Source organism: Aplidium turbinatum, chromosome 5 (genome assembly GCF_918807975.1).
Source record: "Aplidium turbinatum chromosome 5, kaAplTurb1.1, whole genome shotgun sequence".
Classification (NCBI taxonomy): domain Eukaryota; kingdom Metazoa; phylum Chordata; class Ascidiacea; order Aplousobranchia; family Polyclinidae; genus Aplidium; species Aplidium turbinatum.
The window spans coordinates 23878693-23899190 of NC_137476.1; the positions used below are offsets into that span (position 1 = coordinate 23878693).

A 20498-nucleotide genomic window follows, 5' to 3' on the forward strand; every position below is an offset into this window, starting at 1 on the left:
TTTGTATTTTTCAACTTCTTGAAAAGACTTTTGTAACTTTGAGACATGTGGCAAGTTGGAGTACTGTAGCACTTTGATTATTACAAACTTATGGTACCAAATTTTTTATGCTATTTTTTCCTTTTATATTACTGTACAAATTATACATTTATTTTAGAAGTATTGTTTCTTTGTAAACATAATTTGGCTGAGTTATTAAATTGAATTGTGTACTCAATAACAATAAAATGGAATCTGAGAACAGAGATGTTTGCACAGTTTTTGTTGGAAACTTGGATGAAAAAGTCACCGAAGAAATGCTTTTTGAACTTTTCCTCCAAGCTGGTCCTCTCAAAAAAGTTAGAATTCCAATTGATCGACAATCTGGACGTCAACAGAGATTTGGCTTTGTCACTTTCAAGCAACATGTATCAGTTGCCTACGCTATCCAATTGTTAAATGGAATTCAGTTGCACAAACAACCTTTGAAACTAAACGTTTCACAAAAAAACAGAACTATCCCAGAATGCAGTGATGATCAAAATAACAAACACAATCAATTGACACCTGCCAGGTTTATGCCTTATCAACAGGAGCCATTCCATGGTAGGCCTGCAAATATTTATGAAGAACCTGAGGCTTATGTGGATCCTCATTATCATTCAAATTATAATTTAGCTGGTGCGTATATTCCTCCTCATGAGCATTTTCATGGAGCTGGAGAAGAGTTACAACATCGGCATCCCACTAGGAACGAACCATGGGATAGAGCTGCAAACTTTGAAAATGAACATTATGGTTCTCCATTTCATAATGGGCATCCTCCATTGGAAAGAAATCATTCTCATCATCACTCTGCTAGCCCTGTTTGGAATCACGATAAACACAGAAATTATGGTCATGTCAACCAAAGGCATGAAACGCCTCCTTTTCGAAATAAAAGTGATGTTGCAATGCACCATGAACGAAGTCATGGACGATTACATGAAGAGGGTCAACATGAAACTCCTGCTCGTTCAAAACATCGCTTTACGCCACATAGTCGGGATGGACACAGATCGAGTGTTCGTAAGAACAGACAAGATTCCCATCCGCATCAGCAATGGGAAGACTCACCGATGCATCAATACAATAGCAATGATACACCACGTCATCAGGAGAGAATGGCTGCTTATAATGGTAGGCATCATGAAGAATCGCACAATCATAGAGAAAATGTGCAAGATCATCAAAAGCAACATCGTCATCGAACACACCGAAGAAGAAATCATAGGGAGTAATGGTCACTAGCTCATTAATTTGTAATTTTTGCAAAAATATGTTTAGCTAGTTCTCAAATTGTACAATTGGGTAGAAATGACTTGCAAACAAATGTTCTGAAAAATGGAAAAAATGGTCAATATTTAAAAGGATATAAATTAAACACTACCGTAGTTGATAAATAAACTTTTAGTTAAGTTAACCATATATATACTGTAAAACTGTATTACAGTACTGAGGCTCATGATTTTATATTTGTATAAGTATAATACAAAGGTGAAGTGTTTTTTTCTTGCTGTATCAAACTTTTTAATATAGATAGAACTAGAAAATATCATCTAGTTTTTCAGACATAGTTAATTTTTTTTTCAAACAAATTCAGTTTTCATACCATTGTTGCATGTGGCAATGTGTCCCACTTTTATCATAGTTTAATGCAACGATTGGTAAGTGAATGCACTCATCTGTGTTACAATTTAGTATTTTGATAATGCTGCATAGATGATGTTACTTTGTGTGGGTAATGTGATGGGCTTATGTTAAATAACATGATTCATTATACTGATGCAAATTAAGCTAAACTATCACAAGATGTATAAAGTGAAATAAAAGCAGATTGTCACTTTATACATCCTGTGGTAGTTTAGCTTAATTTGTACCAGCAGTACACATCATGTTATTAAACTAAATGCCTGGTGAACAGTCTCATTCAATTGTCAGTGATGGGCTTGTGGTTTAATATTAACTTGCTAAGGTTTTTTATTTTCCACTATTACCTTAGGGCCAAAATTTCCAACTATTAGTACCTTAAGTTAAATAATAAATAATTTTATGCTTCAGTCCACTAAATGTCTTATGTGTCATGAATTTGTATTTAATGCTAGAGTTTTGGATGGACTAACTTAAATCATAATGAGCTAAACTTTGGTGTCCATTGAGTCCTTTATGTACTTTTTTGCAGCCGCCTGCAAAATTTTGGGCATATGAAGCAGTCTGAGTACCTATTGACATTAAAGTTATCTAATATAAATGTTTCACATCAGGAAAAGCATAAGGAACTGTGATTGGTATAAATATTCAGCTGCTTAAAAGGGCAGTTTTCATTCTATGTACTTTGAACACCAATGTGTGTCTGTATTGTCTTGTTGATATTTTTAAACATTTGTATTTCATAAAGAAATAATTTTTGTTTCAGCAAAAATTGTTTTATTATTATTGTACGATGTGTTTATATTGTAGAGGCTTTAATATCGCTAAGTTAGGTGGTTGTGTAAATCTGTCATAGTGTTTGCATGTAATATTAAGATTTAATAATTTTTTATCAGTAATCAATGGCCTTCAATAGTGATTAGTGCCTAACACCTTACTTTTACTGGCTTATAACTGCATGCTACAACAGAATGTTAAGAAGCTGAACTACTGTTTGGTTAGCTAACCTGTAGCAAAAAGGATTCTGGAATGTTTTACTTCAAGGTTGAGTCTGCATCTTGATAGTATTTTCAGTTGTGATAGTTTTTGTTACTTTATTCCTCTGCGCAACAGTAGAATGTAGCTGCTGGTAATTATGACTGGAAAATACTTGCAGTGAACTGACCAAATGTTTTAAATTTTTGTGATAATGCCTGAGCCTGATAAGCAACATGTTGTACACGCTAACGCAAACTATTAGGGCTAACGGATTCAATGGGGTTGCAGACTTAACAAAAGACACATTGATTCTACACATGGTTAATGGTTATGTCATACATACATGATATATCTCGATTCGTACATATGGGTGTACAGTGGTTTTCTCCATACACTGGTCTGTTTTTTCGGTTGAAACAGTGTGAAGACTGCACTATAAAAGTAGTAAAGCATTTTTGAATCTGTAATATACTGGCGTTAAAAATACAGATTTTTGAATCGTGCTTTTCATGAGAGTTTAGAAATTTGCAAAGTAGCAAACATGTCATGAGAATTAATATGACCTCTGCAGCAGTTTGAGTATGTGGGTCTGCTACTATTCGGTGAGAGCCCTATTCGGTAATTTTTTTTGAAAATTATTGGGTACCGTAGCCTATTTATCATTGCCGTTTTTATATTATATACATCGTTTTTAACGTCGCTAAACGTTAAAATAAGACCCTAATTCGTAACCCTTAACCCCTAAACCTTAACTCCTAACCCCTATCCCTTAACCCCTATCCCTTAACCCCTATCCCTTAACCCCTATCCCTTAACCCCTATCCCTTAACCCCTATCCCTTAACCCCTATCCCTTAACCCCTATCCCTTAACCCCTATCCCTTAACCCCTATCCCTTAACCCCTATCCCCTAACCCTATAACGGCAATGATAATTAGGCTATGGTACCCAATAATTAAAAAAAAATCACCGAATAAGGCTCTCATCGAAAAAGGCTCTCATCGAAAAAGGCTCTCACCGAATAGGGAACTCACCGAATCGGACTCACCAAATCGGACTTACCGAAACGGGCCATTCCGTGAGTATGTACTACTTGTGGTATGTACATTGTACAGTAGATCTAACATGTGTATTGTGTATGTATGCACATTTATAATATGGGATCAATATAACTATTTGAATTATCTTCTTCACCTTTTCATAAGTCTTACGGTATCTTGATTTCTTTGCAAACTTTGTGTGAAAATTTCTAAACTGTTTAAACTTGAACCAGTAGCTAAAAGTGCTAAAAGAAAAAAAAAAGTTTGGTTATACAGTGTATACACCATAGTTAATTATTCAAATTGGGATTATCAACTGGTGTTGCAAAATAAGAACAATACCGGTAGTTGTTGACAAGAAATATTTTTATTGCATGTTGGTGCTGTTGACAATTTGCTCAAATTGCAGCTTCAGAGCATATGTAGTATTTATATATTATACATCCCATCTGTATGCATCAGGGTTGTAGTGGGTAGGTACCCGGGTAACTACCCACTACCAGGGTAGACTGGGTCTTTCTAATCTGCGTTTTTTTTTTTTAAAGGACATAGCTAGATCTTCAAAACTACTGTTGCCAGATGAGGAATTCTGCTCCAATTTTTGAAAAAAAATTATAGCAACACTTGTGATTAAACAAAGCCTTTCCTCAAAATTTTCAAAAGTTTTATTTTCAACAATGAATCAAATACTACAAAATTTTGGCATTTATCGGAATTGTTATCTTTTCTAGCAAATGTTTTGTTGCAATTATTGCTAGAAAAGAGGAAAAAAACTAATCCAAATCTTGTTACATTTAGCAAGCTTAGCAACCTGCAATTCACTGCCTAGGAGCATGATTGTTCACATGAATGAAGATTGCATAAATAATCAACTTATTCTTAAACCAATTCTGCAAAAAGAAAAATTTTTTTTGGCTATTTTTTTTTTTTGATTAAATCCATTTTTATCCATAAAACTCTGATTATTTATCAAAAAGCTCATTTTTTGCCCATAAAAACTCGGGCAGGCTGGATTTTATTAAAAAAGCTGTTTTTTTTTTGTTTTTTTTTGCAATCCTGGTATACATTATATTATACAGTTTATGTTTTCATAGAAAAGGCATCAACAATCATATATGGATTTAAGTGTAAGCAATCTCTGTCTGGATAGATTACTTAGATATTACTGGATAATTTAATTGTTTGCTTTGAGAAATTTGAACAAACTGTATACAATTCTGTTGTAAGATGCACATAATGAATTCATTCCTGAAATATATTATCTTCTATTGTCAGTTTGTCATATTAGTATGCATTTTGTGTTTCAAACTTTTAGTTATTTATGTTCTCGGACTCAACAATGTTTTCTTGAATGTACCGGTAAGCTGCGCAACTCATGAAGTATGACTATGTCTCGATAAGGCTTGCTATATACATTTGTAGGCAATTTATAGGTAAACAGTGAAAGGAATTTATAACTAAACTTTCCTCAATATCTCTTTGTGCTGATTGCAAACCTACACTTAATTTTTTTCTAGCTCATCAGGTTTTCAAATTAAATATTTACACTTTATTAGTTTACACATTTTGTAATATTTACAAATTAAGCCAAAATTGTTTTGAGTTTTTTTTTTGAAATATATGATAGATTTTAATTTTGTAGCTTCAAATACTTGTAAAATTCTGTAGCAGTGTTGTAAAATCGGCAGTCGTTGCACAAGCTTTCATAGGCTTAACCTTGAGAATAAAAAAATGTATATCTTAAAAACCTAATATGCTAGAAAAAAGTAAAGGCATCAAAAGTGTGTCTAGTGACACATAACATCATATCTAATTAGGATTTGCTGTGGACTGGTATTATTATTTGCTGATTGTGTAATTATGTGTAAATTGGCAGCATTGCAAATGATAAAAATGATTGTTGCAACATAATGAGACTTCTTGCAACACCAGATGGGAACTCAAAACTACAGAAAACTTGATTATGAGCCCACATAGAAGTATGCTTGAATATTTTATAGCAGCATATTGAATAAATAACTTTTTCAATATATAAGATTTGCACTATCCACATGAAAGCATTGATACAAAGTTCATAAACTTGGGACAAGATTTGCACTAACTTTTGCAGAAATATTCTACAGGCTGTAGTTTGATTTCACCAATAGTTTTTTAGAAAACTGTAGTTTACCGGATTTTTTGCAAGATTCTTTCGACTTAATTGCTTGTTTTGATAGTCACAATATGAAAAGCGTCCTTTTTTGATTCATGATCAGCATTGTGTTTATTTTGTATTACAAGCACACAACAAAAGTAATAAGTTTTAAACTCTTGCATGTTAGTACATACTTAAACTTTTACTATCAAACAATGTTGCTTGCATTTATCGTTGTCACTTAATATGAACTTTATGATTTTTTTAACATTAGCTAAGAAATCAAACTTCATGTTAGGCTTATGATTATGTTGAGTCGTTTGGAAAAAAAAATAACTATAATTTTTTTGTTTTACTAGCGTTTGTTTTGATGTAATAAAACTTAAAGTAACTGCTATATGAAGTGATGAAAACAAAGACTATCCAGGTGCTTCAAGTCAGTGATCAATCTCATGACCATTGACCAGTTAAGTGATGTTGCTGGATGCTGATACCTACAGCAGGTGCCAGGTATGCAAACTACTTTTATATCACCACATGGAATAACTGTACGTTATTACTACATCACCTTATACCGGAATGGCCCGTTTCGGCGAGTCCGATTCGGCGAGTCCGATTCGACTAGTCCGATTCGGCGAGTTCCTTATTCGGCGAGAGCCTTTTTCGGCGAGTGCCCTATTCGGCGAGTTTTTGAAATTTTTAAAAGGAAATTATCGGGTACCGTAGCCTAATTGCAATTGCCGTTTTTACATCGTTTTAACGTCGCTAAACGTTGAAATCGTGCAGAAAGGAATAAAAAGAAAATGTTTGAACTATTAAATTAAAATTCGTCATGTCAGTTCAGTTATTTTTATTTTTGACCATCATATCAAAAACAATACACGTCAACATAGCAAAGGTAGAAGCGACAAAACGCGAACGTTAAAACGTGCTTGAATTCGTCATGTCAGTTCAGTTGTTTATCTTTCTGATCATGATATCAAAAACAATTCACGTCAACATAGCAAAGGTGTAGAAAAAGGTAAAAGCGACAAAACGCGAACGTTAAAACGTGCTTGTGACCAAAGTAAGTTATTAAGTTGAAAGAAATTTGGCAAGGTTGCATCACCTTCAGAAAAATTTAAGATATGAAGGAAAAATAAAACAAAGAAAATGTTACAAAAAAAATAATGTTTATGTCTATAAGTTAGTACTTTTGAATAGTTAAAATCATAGGCGCCTAACTATTTTTTTGGCCGTAGGGGCGAAAGCGTGTTTCATCAGCAGCAACGTAAATTCAGCGAAATGTCACGCAGATGGATGACGTAATTATGTCGCCACACTAGGATTGCTTTTATTGCCACACTCGGAGTTATCGCTACGTTCGACCTACCGTTAATTATTATAAACAAAACTCGACCAAAACACATGCTATGCGTCTGCGTTGGCTAGCGGTTGATGGACTGCGACTCTTTAAGCTAAGCGCAACATAAAGTTTAGCAACAAACTAGATTTATTAGCATGAAACAAGAGACGAAAAGGTTTACTAAAAGGTATACTGTAAATGGAATGAAAATACTAACTTGATCATATGCTTGAAAATATACCTGTTGAAAGCAAAATCATTCATGTTTACAGCAATTCAACAGCACGTCACCTTTAATAAATTTAAAAGTTGCTGACATCCGTAAACAGCCCTTGAAAAATAGTTACAGAGAGACGTTTGATTAAGTTTTCGACTTGACATTGCTCCCTTTTCACTACAATATCGCAACTTATGGCTGACCAACTTTCAAGTTTCAATTCGCTGTGATACGCCCGTTTTCGTGTTGCAGATGAAACAAAAGATGCGCATATTCCCCGTCTTTGATCGGGTTTCTATGGCAACGGACGTGTGTGCGCCTTGCAGTTTGCGCGAGTCCGTTGTTGTATTGATTATGCCGCTTGTGCGACTGTGGGCAGTGCGGTTTGTACCAGCCCTTGTTACGTTGGTTAGTGGTTACCTCGGGCCGAGACTTCAAGTTCATTTTCACAGCAACCGATTCACTGCCGCGACAATTCTCTGCAGAAGTTTCAACTTTTCAAAGCGACAGCGAGGCTGTTTGCAAGCGCATTAAGTTCAACGCACGCTGCGTCAACGTAGCAAATTATGTTGTTTTTGGGTGCATTCAACATCTGATGACATTGAATCGACGCAAAATGGTAGATTTTTGCTATGTCACAGGCAGCAAAATTAGTCATTTTTACATTGATTCAACGTCTGCAGACGTTAAATCAACGTAAAAATGACAGATTTTTTTGTCTGGAGTGGGATTGTAGCATCGCTACTCGTTCTAGTGATTATTTACTGCGAAGTTGTTGCGGTTTGCATTTAAAAATGTTTTCCTGCTGCCGATCGCTAGTTCATCTATTGCAGGGGTGCACAACCTTTTTGCTATTGCCGGCCGCATTCCGATTAATTCTATAAAGCACGGCCGCCAGTGAGTTTTAAATGATTTTTTTTTCAATTTGCGTTATCTAAGAGAAGAATTTATTCGTTAATATTTACTAAACTTATCATACTTAGGCTATACCTAATAGTACCATGAAATATCAAACATTTTGAAATGAATTTATTCAATAAAAGTCTGCGACATTGCAACTCCCTTGATTTTGCATACGAGCACCGGTTAAGACACCAGTCTCAGTTAGCCTGATTTGTTCGGTACTCGTTTTTGTAGGTACTTCATTCGTGAAAGGGCAGACTCACACTTTTCTTCAAATTTTCGACACAGATTTTCCTAGACTCGCCTTCCAATTTTGCATAATGGCGTGACATATGACGACAAAAATGCTGTTTTGCATTATATCCTTTAACAGTTTTAACCACTTGACTGCATATTAGACACATCGTAGTATGCGCTGCCGTCTCCATCATGAAATAACCCAACTCCCATTTGGAATTGAATACCCTTTTCTCCTCTGCTAGTGTTCTTTTTCTTTTTAAGGACATAATGCAATGTAGGCAGTGCCGGTCTTAGGGTATTTCGGGCCCTGTGCGGAATATGCTTTGTGGGCTGCGGGGCCCCCTAATTTTCGGGCACTGTGCGATCGCACGATTTGCACACCCCAAAGACCGGCACTGAATGTAGGCTACCGTTACAATGAAATTAGGTTGAGGAAAAAGTTTTGTCTCAAAACGATTTTAACAATATAGCCTAGCCTACAAAAACTTATGATGAGAATGTTTTTCAAGTTTTAAAATTTGAAATATTATATATAATTACAAGCTACAAGGGTATCCAGTGGTTCTAGATATCCCTGTATAATATTTAAAATACATTTCATTTTTATTAATGAAATAATTTTTTTATTTCAAAAACAGGGCACGGCCGCCAACACATGCTTATTAAATTACGTGTTAACGGCCGCATAATTATTTATCGACGGCCGCAGGTTGAACACCGTTGATCTATTGTTTTATGTATCAATGCAGCATAAAAAGTTGCTCCCACGCGGAAATATGCGTGGGGGCCTGGCCCCCACGGCTTAGGCGCCTATGGTTAAAATGATTAGTTTGGATCAACAAATGTGCGACCTACACTCCTACAGCTTAGATTGAAAGGAAATTATCGGGTAGGCTACCGTAGCCTAGTTATCCCGACCAGCAAAAATTTGTTCCAAGAACCCAGTTAGCCTAACAGTTCATTTTTACATTGTAGTAACAGAATGAAAAGGCTAACCAAATGTGTGGCCTATCGTTTTAACGTCGCTAAACGTTGAAATCGTGTAGAAAAGGGTGCTTTTGCTGACTAAGATACTTTGAAACTGAGAAACATTCACAGAAGCCCTACGATACGTTGCATTTTTAAGATAATGTATTCAGACGTTGATTCAATGTACAAATGAAATGTTATGCTAAATGGGTTCTTGGAACAAATCGTAGGGCTTCTGTGAATGTTTCTCAGTTTCAAAGTATCCTAGTCAGCAAAAGCTCCCTTTTCTACACGATTTCAACATTAAGCGACGTTAACACGATAGGCCACACATTTGTTTAGCCTTTTCATTCTGTTACTACAATGTAAAAATGAACTGTGTTCTTGGAACAATTTTTTGCTGGTTGGGATAACTAGGCTACGGTACCCGATAATTTCCTTTCAATCCAAGCTGTAGGCCACACATTTGTTGGTCCAAACTAATCATTTTAACTATTCAAAAGTACTAACTTAGTTATAGACATAAACATGATCTTTTTTTCTTTTTTTTGTAACATTTTCTTTGTTTTATTTTTCCTTCATATCTTAATTTTTTCTGAAAGTGTTGCGACCGTGTCAAATTTCTTTCAACTGAATAACTTACTTCGGTCACAAGCACGTTTTAACGTTCGCGTTTTGTCGCTTTTACCTTTTTCTACACCTTTGCTATGTTGACGTGAATTGTTTTTGATATCATTATCAGAAAGAAAAACAACTGAACTGACATGACGAATTCAAGCACGTTTTAACGTTCGCGTTTTGTCGCTTCTACCTTTGCTATGTTGACGTGTATTGTTTTTCATATGATGGTCAGAAATAAAAACAACTGAACTGACATGACGAATTTTAATTTAATAGTTCAAACATTTTCTTTTTATTCCTTTCTGCACGATTTCAACGTTTAGCGACGTTAAAACGATGTAAAAACGGCAATTATAATTAGGCTACGTACCCGATAATTTCCTTTCAAAAATTTCAAAAACTCGCCGAATAGGGCACTCGCCGAAAAGGGCTCTCGCCGAATAGGGAACTCGCCGAATCGGACTAGTCGAATCGGACTCGCCGAATCGGACTCGCCGAATAGTAGCAGACCCACCTTATACAGGGTCATCAGTATTTATCGTTACAACTTAAATTGGTTATATTTATGAAATAAAAGAAAATTTAGAATTTTTGCAAATGTATTATTGTAGAAAAAGCAATAGAGAGTTAATACACAAAATATTATTCAATATGTCCTCCACCTGCGTCAATAACTAGTCGAAGGCGTTTAGGAAAAGCCTTGCATCTGTCACGAATTACTTTCTAAGGGACTTTGGCCCACTCCTTCTGCAGTTTCACCTTCAGAGCTTCCAAACTTTGATGGTGAGTGGCCGAGACCTTGCTCTCAAGGTATGACCAGATCCCAAAATCAAGGGGATTTAGATCGGGGGAAGATGGGGGCCATTCCTCTTTGGGAATGAAGTGCAGGACATTCTCGGAAAGCAACTCCTGAGTCTTTTTAGCCCCATGTGATGGTGTAGAGTCCTGCTGAAAAGACCAGGGACGTTTTTTGAAGTGCTTCTGGGCCCAGGGCAACAATGCGCCAATGAGGATGTCATCTCGATAGTTTTGCTGGTTCAATTTCACCCCCTGGTCAACAAAAAATAGGGGTCTTTTACCGGACTCTGTCACGGCTGCCCAGACCATCACTGAGGCGGCACATTGATTCCTTGTCACCACTCGAGATGCTTCATCCCCATCCCTCCACCAAACCCGATCGTTTTGGGTGTTAAAGTGATGTTCAACATCAAATTTCTTCTCATCACTGAAAACGAGATTTGGTAGCATGCCATCCTGAATGCAGGAAAGAAGAATCTGGGATCTTTGGAGTTGTTTATCAACAACTTGAGCAGAAAGTTGTTGTTTCTTGACATGCTTGAATGGAGACATCTTCAGGTCCTTTCGGAGTAAAGTTGACATGGTCCCATACGACACTCTCGACTCTTTAGCCAGAATCTCGATGGATGAAATAGATTGTAACCCTAAATATTGATGACCCTGTATATATATATACACAAATTCTCTTATTAGCATGAATAAACATTAAACAGTAGGGTGTGCCACTTTGTAACTTTTTTTTCATAACCAAGGTCTCAACCCATTTTGGGGTTCCTTTTAGGACCAAAAACTATCCCAAAAACTTTTGGGGAAAAATATTCGAATTTAGTGGCGCCACAGAGCACTTCGGGCAAATTCGGAGCAAATTTGGCCAAAATCGCTATATCTGACTGACCGGTAAGGATAGACAGTTGATTTTAGGCTCTATTGAAAGGTAATCATCATGTTTCTATATGCTTTAAAAGAACATTTTTCTCTAAAACAAACAGAAATTAAGTTATTGCCAAAAAACTGATTTTTGCTGAATTTTTGGGCATTTTTACTGTATTACATAGTATTGCCTTACACTTTGTATAGGCTTTAGCAGATTTTTTTATTGGTAGTTTGGTGTTATACAATATCTACATGTTAATAAGTGAGTTTATTCTTATCAATGTATAGTAGTTTTGTTCTCTTCTCAAGATCATATCGCCCTTGCTAAGCTAAGGCTTGTCAACGAATGGTACTATGTAAATAAAAAAAAATGTGCATGTTTTTTACTAAAGAGAAATAAAACAAAGTAACTTTGTTTTATTTCTCTATGGTTCAACAAGCAAACTCTCTACCAAAGCTTTTTTTACTAATTAAAACAAAACAAGAAAGGATAATACAGCACAGACGATAAAGAAATTTACAGCCGAGTCACAATATCTTAAATTACAGTCCAGATGAAGTGGAAGCAAGATCAGCATTTAGCAAAGTTTCTTTCTTTAGGTTTGGAACCAATCTTCTTACTTCTGGGACTGTTTAAAAAAGTGCAGATTTCTGCGCCTTGTTCTGGGTTAATTTGTTATATGTCTTTGCTAATAAAATTGCCCTTTCTGCAGCGTCATTGACTACATGCATATGCTCAAGTGAATGTTTAGCAGCTATATAGGAATCATATTTGCTCCATGTTCCAGCATGTTTTTCAATGAAAGCACAATCTAACTTGCTCCTGTGTGGAATGAGCCAAGAATCTGGTCCAAACAAGTTAGATTGTTAGACTAGTAATTAGACTGTTTAGACTAGTAATGGTTAGACTTGAAAATCATGTTGGTCAGAAATTGTCAGGGTTGTTGGTATTTTACCCAACCCAAAAAAACCTGGGTGGGTTTTTTTAATAAAACCCACTTAAAAAAACCCAAAAAAACCCAGAGCATCATATTTGTCTAGTTTTTATTGGAAAATTAAAAAAAATTACAAAAACACTACAAGGCACTTACAACAAACTTTAAATTAGGACTTAAGGATGTGATTGTGAAGTAATTTCCAAGAATAAACTGAAAACGCAGTGGATATTGCACAGTACACAGAAATCAAGTAATGTCACTTTGTGTATACTACACTAAAACTCATTTATGCAAGAAGGCCTTATAGTTAAATTGGTGAAAGTACTACTCTACTGTAGTCTGTATACATGATGTGAAATGCAATTTAGGAGGCTATTTACCAATTACAGATTCTGGATTTTAACACATGGCTGTTTCAGAGCATTTGCCTAATTGGCCACGCAATTGCTCATCCATTACTATATATAATATATATATAAATGATAAAAAATATTTAAACATGATGGCATAAATGCTCCTTGCCTTCAAATCTAAACAAATGATGCAATAATGTGATTTCTACCACAGTAGCATCAACTTGGTATAGAAATCAGTGGATGATGCAACATCCAACTTGATCTTAAAACTAATGGATGATGCAACATTCAAGCAACAACAGCCCTAGTGCATTATTTTATTGAGTTATGCAAGCATGTACTGTGAGTAAAAGGCACTTCACTCGTAAAAAGTAGTTTTGAGGTGAAATAAGCATGAATCTACCTTTTTTTGCATCTTTTTTAAAAAAAACCCAAAAAAACCCGGGTTTTTTTAAAAAAACCCGGGCAGGTTGGGCTTTTTAAAAAAAACCCAGGTTTTTCTCAACCCTGGAAATTGTTGTATATTGTCGTCATCATATTTATGAGAGAGTGGTAGGTGATATTGCTGAAACCGTTCTTGGTAAATCAAGCTCTCCTGAGACTGGCCTTTACAAAATTATGAAAGATGTCTGGCTAAACATCACAGTAAATGACTAGTTTCCATTTCTAACATTTAGCAGAAGCCTTGACTCATATGTTAAACATTTTGTTGAATTTGCAACAAATGCATTAAAAAACCTCCCACTAAAGGATAACTATCAAAAGGTTCTTGAGTATTCTTTGCTATTTCTTGCATCATATCCCCATGACATGATAGCCCCCCATGATCAAAAGCATTGGTGCAGTGAGCCATGCCCGATGGATGGCCAAATTACTGTGTGAGTTAAAGCTTGCTCTGTATTCTCTTCAGTTTGTTCAACTCAATAAAATTACCGAGGAAAAAGCAAACGAACATAGATCTCTTTCCTTGTTTTTGATATTATTTCATGTTCCTGCATTGATAATCGCACCTGTTCCATTTGATGCTTCATATAACGATCTCCATCTACTTAAAACTCTTCTTCAACTTAATAAAAAGAATGATCTTCCAGAATTTTTTTCAAAGTTCATTGCAGCAATGATAAACCGTCTTATGCAACATCTGTGGTATCTTAGTGAACCATTTGTATTTTTGGTATTGTTTTCTGCATTATCGTCTGTGCAAGAAAAGGAAAAATGTCGTAAAACATTGCTAAAATATGAACCAGCTTCAGAATCATCGTTGAAAAACTTGGAAAAATTAGTCACACCTGCAGAAATAACAATGTCAACCAACATGAATAACTTGTTTGGACCAGATTCTTGGCTCATTCCACACAGGAGCAAGTTAGATTGTGCTTTCATTGAAAAACATGCTAGAACATGGAGCAAAAATGATTCCTATATAGCTGCTAAACATTCACTTGAGCATATGCATGTAGTCAATGACACTGCAGAAAGGGCAATTTTATTAGCAAAGACATATAACAAATTAACCCAGAACAAAGCGCAGAAATCTGCACTTTTTCAAACAGTCCTAGAAGTAAGAAGATTGGTTCCGAACCAAAAGAAAGAAACTTTGCTAAATGCTGATCTTGCTTCCACTTCATCTGGACTGTAATTTAAGATATTGTGACTCTGCTGTAAATTTCTTTATCGTCTGTGCTGTATTATCCTTTCTTGTTTTGTTTTAATTAGTAAAAAACATGCACATTTTTTTTTTTATTTACATAGTACCATTCGTTGACAAGCCTTAGCTTAGCAAGGGCAATATGATCTTGAGAAGAGAACGAAATTACTATACATTGATAAGAATAAACTCACTTATTAACATGTAATGTATAACGCCAAACTACCAATAAAACAATTTGCTAAAACCTATACAAAGTGTAAGGCAATACTATGTAATACAGTAAAAATGCCCAAAAATTCAGCAAAAATCAGTTTTTTGACAATAACTTAATTTTTGTTTGTTTTAGAGAAAAATGTTCTTTTAAAGCATATAGAAACATGATGATTACCTTTCAATAGAGCCTAAAATCAACTGTCTATCCTTACCGGTGAGTCAGATATAGCGATTTTGGCCAAATTTACTCCGAAGTGCTCTGTGGCGCCATTAATTCGAATATTTTTCCCCCAAAATTTTTGGGATAGTTTTTGGTCCTAAAAGGAACCCCAAAATGGGTTGAGACCTTGGTTATGAAAAAAAAGTTACAAAGTGGCACACCCTATTAAACAGTGTGGTTGCTTCATAAATTATTTTCTTTTACGATTGCTTAATTACTGTTATGTACATATTGTTTCAATAAAATGGTAATGTCTGGTAATGTCTTAGTTGTCAGTTTTGCTTTCTCAGCAACAGGAGCTTCTGTCATTTTGTTAATTTGAAAGCACTGCAGAATACAGGTGGCTACTTAATTTAGCGTTTGAAAAAATATAACATGTGACATTCATAAAATAATGTAATTAACATTCAGCGAATAGCTCTTCTCCCTAAGGAAACTTTGTACCATGAAGAAGCGCAATCTTCGTGCACCGACAACACCACAACAATAACAGCAACATATGATTTGTTGATTAGGCCTGCCAGCACTTTACTTAAGCCTTGAACAGTTTAATAGCCTACTCGTCAACTAGTAAAATAAGTTCAAAAACTGCTGAGCTGATGCGTATCTAGCACTTCCAGTAGAATCGAACAAAAATCACGAAGTAAACATGATCATTACATCACGCTGACATACAATCATACATACCTGTATGCAGTCCTTACATAATTTACTGTAGTAGATGACACAATTTTAAAGAACGTTTTATAAAGGATTTCTAGAACTCTCTGTAGAGTGTAGACCAACAGAAATTCCTGGTGGACCACCAGTGGTCCACCTGGACCACGTTGAAAATCACTGCTTTATATTGCAGTCACAATGGATTACTGCTGCTATGTGTTGCGAAGTGGATAAGATGTGTCGTTAATGAGATACTTGTGACAATGTGCAGCTGCAAAGCGTGATACCTCTATCTACAAATGGAAAAAATCGTATAGTAAGTAAGTATGAACTGTATGGTATGCTCACAGAATTTTAATATTTTATTGAAATCATACCTGGTTTTTCATCTATGCTGCATTGCTGCTGTTTCGTCTCTTCAAACCAAAGTGTGCACCAGCATTGGTTGAGCTTTTCTACTTGGCTGCCGTTAAGTCTTACTGTGTCGGCGCATATGATATTGAATGCTATTTATTACCAACTGTTCGTGCGTTTTTGTTTCAATTTTTTAGATTATTTGGAAATTTGTATTGAAATACTAGAAGTGTGTTCATACTTGTCTTTTCAAAGCCCTCTAAGGGTAAGGCTTCTTTTTGTAGTTGCGTTTACATACACAGAAAACTTTGCGTTAATTTTTTAAAAGCTGTAAAAAAAGAAAACATTTGCATAACACTAGCCTTGCGATAGCACTGTTCAATAATGTCATTTTATTAGGTTATTGCGTGTACGTGGAGAGAAGGAAATGCATGCGGCGCAAGAAATCGTCAAAATGATTTACCTGTAGAAGAAAACAACAGTGTTGTAGAAGTACGCCAAATTGTTCTATGGTTTAAGAAACGGCTCTTGTTGATCCGTGGATGAATAGCTACGAGGAAAACATGGTGACAATCAATCAAGTTAATTTCAGATATTCAGTACAGTTTTACACTCCGTTGCGGAAGAATGTGTCAATCTGTGGTGTATCAACAAACTTTAGAAGACTCGATAGAAGAAGTACAGTTTTAATGTAAGGTAAAGATGATTCCCAACTAGCACGTAATCGTGTAAATTGGCACGAAAAGGGGAAGGCTTACGCTCTGCAGTGGGCTCTCACAGGCTGAAAATGATGAAAGATGATTCCCATACTTGAATCCAACCACGAGAAGATTTGCATTATGTTGAGCCTTTGGTACCAATGAGAGTGTGGCTAGTTCCTTTCTCTCGGCAGTCTTAACTAATCCCTCCCAATTTAATCTGCTTGGGTAGAGGTAATCGGTTTTGTTTCAACAACCAGCTTGAACTGGGAGTCGAACCAGGATCGCGTCATTGGAAAGTGAGCGCCTTGTCCGCTGCGCCTTCCCATGGATGATATTGTGCAAAGAGTTTTGTGATTACATCAAAAGTGAACAAGCAACCTTCTATGACTCCGGCTTTTTTGGTAGAATTTTGTATTCTGTCAAACGTGCTAACTGTCTTTTAAGTCTTGAGGCAAAACAATGCAGTTTTGATCTAAATGATAATGTGGTATTTTTATTATTAAATCGCACTGTAAGTTCTCTTTGGGTCATTACGATCGGCTTTAAATTTATTATTCACTATGTTGTGTTTACACTGTGTGCTGGTAGTAACTCATTGACTTTGTGATGTACATTACTACACATGGGAGCTCTGAATTCCTTGGCCATGAGAATCTTTTAGTTGCATTCTTTGTCTTGAATGCAATTAGTCACATAACCAGTGTCAAATTATTCTGACTTACATGGTGTTATGACATATATCGAAATATATCGGTATTTTGACATCACAAAATTTGTAACAATTGGTTCGCTACATGAAGTTTATTTGCTTCTGCGCTTCGTCAAAACTAACATAGTTGACCCACAAATCCACGATAGCAAGGACTGATATCACGCTGTCACCTGCCAACTCTGACTCAAAAAAATTATGTTATTTCAAGCCCGTGTATAAGATGCATGCTTGAAATGAATATAATTTTTTCGTTGTGTCCACAATTTCAGTTTGAAACGTTTTTTAACCCATATTCATACATTTTGTTTTCTTGTGAAGAAAAACTCAATTGGCGGTCATTTTAGTAACGTTTTATTTTGTGTTGCGTTTTCATAGTATTATCGTAGTTGGTTAAATGGTAGGCTTCAGTTTGTCAATAAACACCTTTGGCACAAATACAGCACAGATGCTTGCTTATCTAATGTTCATATTAGGTCTGATGTGCGGCAACTTGTTCACTTGGGATTGCTGTTTTGTTTACTTGCGCCATTGCGAAACCTGACACTGACAGTTGGCCTATAGCTTAAAAGTCTGTTAGTTGGTGCATTATAAAATATTTCGGAAAGGCATTTGCCACAACTCTCAAACTCAATTTGACAAAAATTAAATATTTTTAAATATTACAATCATGTTTTATACATATATTTTTATTGGTTTGGTTGTCAGAAGCATTAAAAAATTGAAAAAATAAACTTGTACAGAGCAAAAAATTAGGATTTTGATGTCCCACTTGACACCCATGCCTCAAAAAATGTTCTTTTGTTGTTGAATTGTGTAGTATGATTTGTAATGAACTAGCACAGCAATTTTTAGTCTTTCTTACATTTAAAATAAAAGTTATAGGGCTTTGAAAATGGCAAAAATTGCTATTCGTTATCCCCACAAGTCAAAAATGAAGGTGGTAGCCTACTCTAAATTAAAATGGCCGCCATGCACAAACTCTTTGAGATGTTGATCTAAAACTTTGGATTCTTTCGTTTGGTAGGATGACATAAAGACATAGAATGACCACTTCATATTAGAAATATCTTCATATTGGCTGTTTTCGTGTGGAATGATCCTATTTTTCATTTTTTCAGGCTCGACGTGGAGAGTTCATCCAAATTGTGAAATATTTTACACGATTGATTTTTTTAGAGGTAGTCCTGCTTTAATATTCTGCCATGACAACATTTTTTCGTAGGAAGGATTTGATGCACCCTACCTTATATTCTACAGACCCAACAACTACGTCGGCTAAAACTAAGTTAAATGACATGTTAATAGAATAAAGCAACACTTTCCGTGAACAACATCAACTCAATAATGAATGCGTGGTGGAACATAATAACGTACGGTTTTCTGGAAGAATTTGTCAAAAGCTTTATAATTTCGTACAGGGATATCTATAACTTATATCTAGTCATTCTAACCCTGATTCCGTAGCGCTTGCTTCCCACGTTTTTTGTTAGCAGACCCAACACCGTGAGACATTTTCACAGACTTAACTTTCGATAGGCTACTGTAGGCTTAATTGTTCTCAATTTTTTTCATTATTTTCAATCACAACATTTCGCCTAAACCTTTTAAATTGTTTATATTATGGTGCCACCTCAAAATTTGATTAGTTAACAATTATGGGTTAGGCCTATTAAGTTTTAGCCTACTTGCCCGATGACAGCATGACATAAGTGCAAGTCTTGGTGTAGTAGCAAACACTAGATAGCACTGCTGTGCTACTGAAACCAAGTCTACATTTATTCACCAGAGGGCAGTTTGAAAAATAATTGTTTTACATTTGGAAGTCTGTCGGTTAAATCCCCACGGTAGCGCTTTCATTCATACTTCCAACGATACGAAGCTACAATGCATGTAGAGTAGACTACAAAACGTAAAAAGAAACTCTCAAACAAACAGCAACATAGGCTATTAAAAGGGATAGAGTTTTATAGTTTTTTTAATGCTCTATAATGACTCTTACACAGTAGCGTTGACAGGAGGTAGCTTATTACGTTTAGACCTCTTCAAATTATCCTGGCTCGGAAACAAGAAGAAACCACAGCGTAGTCTTTGGATGCAGTGCGTTTTTCTTCTAAATGTCTTGATTGGGGACCCAAAGATACCTCCCTAACCCCAACTAGCAAACCGCTAGGGCACACTGCTAGTGGCGAAACGTTCACTTTAATTTCCATCAGAAATGTTTCCAGAAGACTGTCACAATATGACGCACGTAGCCTACGTGAAACGCTCGATCTGCTGCCGCGACGTACAATTATAAATAAGCCAACGGTCCTGCTCTTACATTGTAGGCTACGTTGTTGAATTAACCAATTTATAATATAAAGCACGATTGGATTTAGTTTTTTATATGTTGGTAGGCCTACTGGTGACCTACCTAGCCTACTGTAGCCTATATCGATATCAAACCAGTCTAAAGTGTTTTGTCGTTAGTATTTTCTTTTTTTATAAAGGCTTTTTCACACAGGAAATGTGCTGTAATGTAGCCTATGCTTGTATACATCACTAAATGATAAACTATCTACATTGTCGGAAGAGCTACAGTCTAATTCATCATTTATTGGGCTATTTATAAAAACTGGTATTTAACAATAACTAGCCTACTATTAGGCCTTACTACAAAAAGTGCTCAAAGCAAATTAAATCAAATATAGCTATTATCAAAAAGACCTAAAAAATATACAAAAACAACAAATCGGTAACCTAATATCTGAAAATAATGTTTAATATCCTTTCAGATATTAGGATACCAATTTATTGATTTTGCATATTTTACAAGACCTTTTAATGACCCCCCTTTTTGAGTAAAACAGGCTGTAGCCTAAAGGTTTGAGAAAGTCTAATAACTATATTTGATGTAGGCTAAACTTAA

General features: G+C 35.5%; 1 long non-coding RNA gene across 1 annotated transcript; it reads left to right on the forward strand.

Annotated features, from left to right (window-relative positions):
- The first annotated feature begins 1597 nt into the window (after positions 1 to 1597).
- LOC145771341 (uncharacterized) lies at positions 1598 to 18019 on the forward strand. The gene is made up of 3 exons (XR_014289194.1): positions 1598 to 6329; positions 16017 to 16143; positions 16577 to 18019. It is a non-coding gene; the product is annotated as an uncharacterized LOC145771341 (long non-coding RNA).
- The last annotated feature ends 2479 nt before the right edge of the window (positions 18020 to 20498 follow it).